This window comes from Bidens hawaiensis, unplaced genomic scaffold, assembly GCF_021521415.1.
Source record: "Bidens hawaiensis isolate Kalapana, Puna unplaced genomic scaffold, B.hawaiensis_p1.1 tig00036973_1, whole genome shotgun sequence".
In the NCBI taxonomy this organism is placed as follows: Eukaryota; Viridiplantae; Streptophyta; class Magnoliopsida; order Asterales; family Asteraceae; genus Bidens; species Bidens hawaiensis.
In genome coordinates, this window is record NW_027496457.1 from 56,537 (window position 1) to 66,115 (window position 9,579).

At 34.9% G+C, this 9,579-nt stretch overlaps 1 pseudogene across 1 annotated transcript; it reads right to left on the bottom strand.

The window, feature by feature from the left end:
- Positions 1-954: 954 nt before the first annotated feature.
- On the bottom strand, positions 955-2,740 carry LOC143588951 ((E)-beta-farnesene synthase-like; annotated as a pseudogene). Its single transcript, XR_013145186.1, has 5 exons — positions 2,543-2,740; positions 2,157-2,452; positions 1,539-1,916; positions 1,164-1,382; positions 955-1,081 (listed from the first exon to the last, which is right to left on the bottom strand). The product of XR_013145186.1 is annotated as a (E)-beta-farnesene synthase-like (transcript).
- Between the last annotated feature and the right edge of the window lie 6,839 nt (positions 2,741-9,579).

Genomic DNA, 9,579 nt, shown 5'->3' on the forward strand with positions numbered 1-9,579 from the left:
CTTCTTCAATAGTTCGCTAGAAAAAGAATATGTTGATCGGAAATTTGGTTCGAGCAATGCATGGGGTTTCGGAATATAAGGGTGAACTCAGAAGTTAGTAAAAAGTTGAAGATAGGTAATAATGGTATTATTTTAGTGTTGGTTTTATTTTGATTTCGCCAGAGAGTCGGAGTCGTCGATCGTTGGATTCTTGTAACAGAGTATAAATAGAGATGAATTAAGGGAAGTTAGATGAGATGGGATTTGCACTGAAATTTTACAATGATTTATATTAGGAGTTTCAAACTTATTATCACGGTTGGCGAGATGAAGTCCGGAGTAGGGTTTGTGGACGGCATGTGTGAGGTGCGCGCGGCGTGTGGACGGAGGTTGGTAACATGAGCCTAGCTTGTTGGTAGCATGTGATTGTTCTCAGGTGACATGAGGATGGTAGCTAGCTTCATGTCTCAAGACGTGTGTGTGGCGCGTGATTTCCGTGAACATTCATTGTACTAGTTATCATATGTTATTATATTGATAATTATTATATGATTCATTCTATTTAATTGAAAGTTGAATCGTAATTAAGTTACTTATTTTAATTTATATTGAATGCATTGTAAAAACTATGGAGGCACATAAATCTCATATTTATATCTAAGTGATATTAGAATTGTGATCTTTAACTTGGTAGTTTAGAAACTTAACTCTTTGGTGTAACATACGGTGGCACGAAAATCCGGGTGGGCTCTGAGTTTGAGCTGACAATCTTTGCAAAATGCCTAGTTCAAATATTTTATTGCCAATATTTACCTAAATATGACATAAGTAAGATTCGATCTTGGGTCTTCACAGAAGAAGATCCAAGCCTCCTACCACTAAGCCACAATTTTAGGGACCGATCTAGTTTGAATCAAAATTTATGCTTACTATTTATTTATTTATTATTATTATTGCTATTTTTTTGTTTGGTTATTACAGGATCTGGTATGCTTTCCCTTCCTTTTTAAGTAATTCATCCATATCTTGGTGATGATACAAAAGTTGTTCATATACTAGTTTCATATATTCCGGAAGCATATCCAAGCAGCTTAATGACCATCTACACGTGATCATACAATTAATAAGTCAAAGCGATCAAACAATATTAGTGTAAAAGAATAACAATATAAAATGCTAGGTACTTTTCAACAGCATCAGTAAAGATCTTAAGTTCTTCATAAGTACCATAATTATCGAATGTATCATCTAAAACGATTAACCACGTGCAAGTTTTGATCAGGAACATTCTAGTTCGAGAATATTGAGGCTCGAAATAGATTGCCAATATCATAAAATAGGCTTCTATCAACCTGTCCCGAACATAAGGTAGTTTTGTTTGCAAGTCCAAGTCCTTCCACCACCTAACACAAATGATTAATGTAAAAAACTGATTAATGAAATTAGTATGAGAAATCATCACAACATAAAACGTTATAAGCGCTCTATGATGGATCAAGCTAGCTATGTAATTAGTATGTTTTCTTATTCATTTAAGCAATTAGTATGTTTGCATGTACTTGCAACTTTGGCTAAGTTCCTTCTTGTGCATGATTGAAGAACATTAAAAGCTGTCTTTGCAAGCTTCACTAAGACCTCATTATGGGAAGCTTCTTGTTCGTAAATAGGGATGTAACGCACGGCCTCTAGCCTTTGCAATCTTTTCCGGAGAGGTTGTTTTAGTGCCTGTTGTATTTGGGTTCTTAATAAAGAGTCACAAGAAGTATCCTTTGCTATGATAGCAAGGTGTGTTTTAGTGAACTCAAGGGCGTCGTCTAGTATTTTTTCGCCTTCTACCCTCATATATGATGCTTCATACAAAGCAAGCATTCCTTAAGCATCATCACATAAGGATTTCTTAAAATTTCCCATCTCATCCATATGGTTTTTGAATATCCCTGTAACATGCAAGTCCTCATGTTAATGCTACATGCATTGTGGGTTCAAATTCCCAACAAGAGCAATGGAAAAGGATTTTGAGTTTGATGTTTAAAAAAATATTATGTAAAGTGACAATGGATGAATTTAGACATTAACCTTATTGGCTTTTATATGTTATATTCTAATAATTATCTTAAAGAAGGCATTATCATACATCATCTTCAAGTTAGTATGGCTCTAAACTTGTTACTATATACTTGATGAAACCTTGAAGCCTTGTTGTCGAAGGAGTCGAAACCAAAGTGAATGTTTTGTAGGTTTTTATGATCGATATATTTTTCGCCATACGTAGCATAGATATGTTGCAATGCTTCCTCGATCTCTACTTCGAAATGATAGCCAATGCCAAGGCGTTGGACACTTGGACTACATCAATAAGTTGTATTAACTTCATATGCTGCATTGAATCATTAGTGGATTCTTTGATCATTAGCTCTTTTCTAACTTCTTTGAGCTCTCCAATAACTTGTTTCTCCATCACTAAATCTTCTGGCTGCATTTACAAAAGAACTTAATTAGAAGATGATTTTCTTACTAAAGAGGACCGTTAATTAAGCAATCAGTTAAGTAGTGACAGAAAAACCTCATCATATGTAAGAAACTGATCCCCCCATATGCTAGCATTGAAATTCACAGTGTTGCATTTGACATCAACAACCGATGGTGAGAAAGATGAAGGAAAGGAAGCACTCGAAACCGGGAAAGTTGACATATCTTATAATATTAATTCTAAGGCTAATAGGAGGCTATGAAAATATGAAATCAAGTGAAGCAAATATATAGGCAACGTAAGCTTGTTTGTGTATATCTCATCATCATGTTACATAAAGGACAAATTTAAATACGTCACCAACTTTATTCTCTTCATTTTAACTGTAATTCAAAAGTGAAGTCATGTTTTTGGTAATCAGCCAAAAATATACAAATTTAAATGTCTAATCAATCATTTCATTAAAGCAATTTTAATATAGATATTGTATTGCACGAGCTATATGTGTTCTTACTTCTCAGAATGAAACTGGAGATATTTGACAATAGTTGCAACTACAACAAAAACACTATTTAGTCAAACTGGGTGGGATAAAAGCAACAAATGATAGATAACATTAAAGTAATTATTAGATGGATTTTCACTTTAAGATGCACGCGTTTCTTTTTAAAATATTAATAAACAACCAAATTAACATAAACAAATAAAGAATTAACACAAAAAGGATTTAATAGTTCATTTATAAATAAATGATTAACAAAAAAATAAGTTGAGGACCCATAACCCAAATAGCTACTATAGATAAACTGTTTTTAACATAAACTTATAAACTATAAAGTAACAGTAATTAGCATCAACTGTAAACATAAACAAACGATTAATTAAAAAAAATCACAAGATTAGAAAGACAATAAATGTTAAGAGTGATTTTACAAGATAGAAAATATTATAATGACTTTATTAAAATACTTCAAAGTTTTGTTTATTATTTTGGGATATTGGTTTTTAATACTAATAACTTTCACTAATTGGATGATAACACTCTCAACTTCCGATATGTTACCCACCACTCCCAGCTTTCATAATATTTGTTTCTGGCACTCCCAACTTAACGAACCCTAACTCCGTTAGTTTTCTTGCTAACATGGAATTTTTTATTAATATAAAAGTAGGTGGTGGGTCTGGCCACTAGGTTGTACGAATAACCATTGCCATCATAAAACGATGGAGATCATGGAGATTGTGCACCGGCGAAGAGACGATGAAGATGGTATTCGCCGGAAACCTACAACTCATTTTTCCGGCTAGAGACGGTTCCGAAAGGTGGTTGGGTGTGACGCCGGTGGTGGCGGAGGATAGAGGCTGTGGTTGTTGTGGCGGTGGCGGTGAAATGATGGATATGCTGCCGGAAACCTGCAACTCGTTTTTTTTACGACGAGCAAAGGATTCTGATGACGCTGATAGTGGCGGTGGGTAGAGATTTTGGTCACTTTGGGTGGTGGAGTGGCAGCAGTGAATGGTGGACGATGGAATGGTGGCGGGTTTTTGAGATTTAAGGTTTTGAATTGTTGAAAGTGGGTGAAGATGTAACATGTTGAAGAAATATGGGACACACAACCAAATTTTTATTAATAACAAATTCCACATCAGCAAGAAAAATTAACGAAGTTAAGGTCCGTTAAGTTCAAGAGTGCCATAAACAAATATGGTGAAAGTTGGGAGTGGGTAACAAATAGAAAATTGAGAGTGTTATCATTCAACGAGTGAAAGTTAGGAGTATTAAAGACCAATATCCCTATTATTTTTATGTAATGCCACCCTTTACAATAACGTTAGTTTAAATTATGTTTCAAGTTTCAAAGAAAGCCACAACGTTATTCATTTATTATTATTTGCTTCAGTTAAAATTTAAAGTCTGTTATAATATTAGCTCTAACTATAACAATATTATTAGTATAATATGAGAACTTGAAGATAACAAAACAAGAGAATAAGAAAATGTATGATTCAGTAAATTTTGATGATGTCTTCTTAGATTACAAAGATAGATATATATACAAAAAGGTAATACTATTTGGGGGACATGTTCATATAGTTGGGATTGAAAATTTGGCATCCATCACATGGATGTGTCTTACCGACACTTTCATAACACTTATGTGGAGTGTTCATGTGGCCAAGACTTTTGACAAATGTGAAAAGGTGTTATACAACTTGTAAAATCGTCGGTGGTTTCACAACACTCCCCCTTGGATGACACCTTTTCAAAACTTCGGGGTCTTGAAGTACTGCCTCATTAAAAACCTTGCTAAAGAAAAACCCAATGGGAAAAAGCTTTAGCTAAGGGAAAAAGAGTGCAGTAGATAGCTCCCCCTCAAGTTGCAGGTCGTTACATTGTTCGTACATGGCGCATGCCAATATCATGGACATGTTTTCTGAATATTGCTGTGTGAAGTGCTTTTGTGAAAAGATCAGCTGAGTTGTTGCTGGATTTGACATATCTCATCTCAACCTGATTTTCTTTAATAAGGTCCCGAGTATACTCAAAGTATCTTGGTGGTATATGCTTCGTTCTGTCACTTTTGATATACCCTTCCTTCATTTGCGAGACACAAGCTGCATTATCTTCATAGATAGGAGTTGGGATTCGATCTTTCTCTAGACCACAAGAAATCAATATGTGTCGTGACATAGATCTTAACCATACACATTCTCTTGAAGCTTCATGCAATGCAATGACTTCAGCATGATTTGAAGATGTTGCAATGAGTGTTTGTTTCTGAGAACGCCATGAAATCGCAGTTCCTCCATTCTTAAATACGTATCCAGTTTGAGATTTTGCTTTATGGGGATCAGATAAATAACCTGCATCTGCATAACCAACTAACCCTTCTTTTGAATCGTTAGAATAAAATAAACCTAAATCAACAGTTCCTTTTAAATACCGAAAAATATGTTTAATGCCATTCCAATGTCTTTTAGTAGGGGATGAACTGAATCTTGCCAATAAATTAACTGCAAAAGAAATGTCAGGTCTTGTACAGTTAGTAAGATACATAAGTGCTCCAATTGCACTGAGGTATGGTACTTCGGGACCAAGAATCTCTTCATTATCTTCGCAAGGACGAAATGGATCATTGTCAACATTGAGTGATCTAACAACCATCAGTGTGCTTAAAGGATTTGCTTTGTCCATATTGAAATGTTTTAAGAGTTTCCCAGTATAAGTTGACTGATGCACAAGTATATGCATATGCTCAATTTGTAAACCAAGACAATATTTGGTTTTTCCAAGATCTTTCATTTCGAATTCTTTCTTTAAAAGAGCAATTGCTTCATTAATTTCTTTTTGTGTCCCAATTAAATTTAGATCGTCAACATACACAGCTATGATCACATATCCTGATGTTGTCTTCTTGATGAAGACACATGGACAAATAAGATTATTTGTGTATCCTTTGCTTATCAAATAATCACTCAAACGATTGTACCACATCCTTCCAGATTGTTTCAGTCCATACAAGGATCTTTGTAATTTGATGGAATACATTTCCTTAGGCTTTGAGCTTATTGCATCGGGGAGTTTAAATCCTTCGGGAATTTTCATATAGATGTCACTATCTAGTGATCCATACAAGTTAAGCTGTGACAACATCTATAAGACGCATCTCTAACTTTTTAGAGACTGCTAAGCTGATTAAATATCTAAACGTAATAGCATCCATAACAGGAGAATACGTTTCTTCATAGTCAATTCCTGGCCTCTGAGAAAAACCTTGAGCTACAAGTCTTGCTTTGTATATTGTAACTTCATTTTTCTCATTTCGTTTTCTCACAAAAACCCATTTATATCCTACAGGTTTCATTGACTTTGGTGTAATGACAATAGGTCCAAAAACCTTTCGATTGTTTAGTGAGTTTAATTCAGCTTGCATAGCATCTTTCCATTTGTTCCAATCTTGTCGATTTTTACAATCATCTACAGATTTTGGTTCAAGGTCATCATTTTCTTCCATGATATCGCTTGCTACAGAATAAGAAAATATATCATCAATATTTTCCATTTCATCTCGATCCCACATTATATGTGATTTACCATAGTTTATTGATAATTCTTTATTGGAATCATTTATTTCTTCCCGAGGAAATGTTATATCATTTATTCTTTCCTGAGGGAAGGTTTTGTCAATCATTCCTTCCTTAGGGTCAGTATCCTTCTCAGAACCCTTTCTTTTTCGAGGATTTTTATCCTTTGAACCGATTGGCCTTCCACGTTTTATACGTTTTTGAGATTCATGAGCTGCATTATTATGGTTTTGCTTGCTTGGAATCTCAATTCGAGCTGGAGCATTAGCAGCTGGTATATGAGATTTAGTGACCCTGTTTATATCAGTAAATGCATCAGGTAACTGATTTGCAATTTCTTGTAGATGTATTATTTTTTGAACCTCTGTCTCACTTTGTTTTGATCTTGGGTCTAAGTGTAACAATGATGGCACACACCATGATATATCTCTTTCTTGCCTTTTCATTTCTCCCCCTAATGCCGGGAACATTGTCTCGTTAAAATGGCAATAAGCAAAACGTGCTGTAAATACATCACCTGTTAAAGGTTCAAGGTATCTTATGATGGAAGACGTTTCATATCCAACATATATTCCCAACCTTCTTCGGGGGCCCATTTTTGTGCGTTGTGGCGGTGCAATAGGAACATACACAGCACACCCAAAAATTCTAAGGTGAGAGATATTTGGCTCATTCCAGAAACAAGTTGTGTGGGAGAGTATTTATGATTTGCACTTGGTCTCACACGGATTAATGATCCAGCATGCATAATTGCATGACCCCAAATAGAAACAGGGAGTTTTGTCCTCATTATTAATGGTCTAGCTATTAGCTGTAGGCGTTTGATCAACGACTCGGCTAAGCCATTTTGTGTGTGTACATGAGCAACAGGGTGTTCTACAACAATCCCCACAGACATGCAATAATCATCAAAAGCATGTGATGTAAATTCTCCCGCATTATCAAGTCTTACTCTTTTAATGATATAATCCGGAAAATGTGCACGTAATTTGATAATTTGAGCAAGAAATTTTGCAAAAGCAACATTACGAGTCGATAATAAAGAGATATTAGACCATCTGCTGGATGCGTCTATTAAGACCATGAAGTATCTAAATGGTCCACATGGTGGATGAATTGGTCCACATATGTCACCTTGAATTCTTTCAAGAAACATTGGTGTTTCTTTATCGACTTTTAATGGCGAAGGCCTTGTAATTAATTTTCCAAGAGAGCAAGATGTACATTGAGGCATTTTATCTATTTTGTGGATCTTTTGACCTTTCAGTGGATGCCCATGTGTATTTTCAATGATCCTTTTCATCATTGTGGATCCTGGATGGCCTAATCTGTCATGCCATAAGTTTATGATACCAGAATCGCAAACAATTTTCTTTGACTGCCATATGTGCTTGAGGCACATTTATATATGTATAATGCAAACCAGAATGGAGCATTGGCAATTTTTCCAATATTTGATCTTTGCTTATGATATGCAAATATTTTTCATTACTAACAGTCCTTGACTGAGTATCATATCCATTATGATATATGTTTCTGAAACTCAACAAATTTCTTGTTGATTTTGGGGAAAATAAAGCATTTTCTATTTTGAGCTTTGTACCATTTGGTAATGCTAAATTAGCTTTTCCCACTCCTTCTATCAAGTTTGTAGGACCTGATATTGTATTGATGATCCCTTTTGTTGGTTTCAGTTTATAAAAATATTTTTAGATCTAAGTATAGTATGCGTGGCTCCACTATCCGCTATACATATATCTTCTTCATTTGTTTGATCTTGTGCTCCGGTGATTTTCATTTTAAATCTTGAAAAATATTAAGAAAAAAAAAATAAGTGTATAACGAAGACATATGATTTTTAATAAGAACTTTATTTAATTGAAACACAAGTAGTACATGAAAGAGGAACTACATAATTAAAGATAATGAGAACACACTTAATAATTGCATCTAATTATAGTAGTCAAGCAACTTTGTTTCAAAGTTGCACCTCAAAGTCTTCAACGCTCAGCTCAGCATTGATATTATTAAAGTTATCAACATGGTTCACTTCTTTCTCTTTTCCTTTTAGAGAGGCTTGGTACAGTTCACACAGATGTGGAGCTGTGCGACAAGCCTTTTCCCAGTGGTTTGTACTTCCACATCTAAAACATGAAGTGCCATTGTTTTCGGACCTACCAGCTTCATTCCATTTATTTTGGTGGTTGGAATGGTATTGTGTGGGACATGATAATTATTGGCTCTCTGGTTACAACCACGGCCACGGCCACGACCACGACCGTAAGAATTATTGTTCCATTTGAATGAAAGCTTACGATCATTAAAATGTCTTTTGTCAAAATGACCACGGCCACGTCCACGGCCTCGTCCTCGACTTTGTTCCATTTATGACCAGAATTTTTATGAGAACTTTTGTGAGCAACATGTGCTTCTGGTATTGCTAATGAACCCGTGGGACGAGATTGATGATTTTTCATCAATAATTCATTATTTTTCTCTGCTACAAGGAGCAATGCATTTAGATCAGAGTATCTCCTAAAATTCTGCAAACGATAATGTGTTTGCAAGTTTATGTTTGATGCATGAAACGTGGAGAAAGTTTTCTCTAACTTTTCTTCCTCTGTTACGGGATACCCACAAAATTCTAGCTTTGAGCAAATTCGGTATAAAGCAGAGGTGTAATCATTTACCCTTTTAAAATCTTGGAACCTAAGACCGTTCCATTCATCTCTAGAAGTAGGAAGTAAAACTTCCCTTAGATGACCGAATCTGCTTTTCAAATCTTCCCATATCATATATGGGTTATCATAATTAAAATACTCATGCTGTAGTAATTCATCAATATGTTTATGGATGAAAACATCAGCTCTTGCTTTATCCTGGTCAGAGCAATCATTGTATTCTTGGATTGTTTCTAACACATCTATAGATTTTAAATGTCTTTTGACATTTGCTGTCCAAGACATATAATTTTCTCCAGAAATGTTGAGTGCAGGGAATTCGAGTTTTGCTATATTTGACATTTTGTTGCTAAACATAATAGA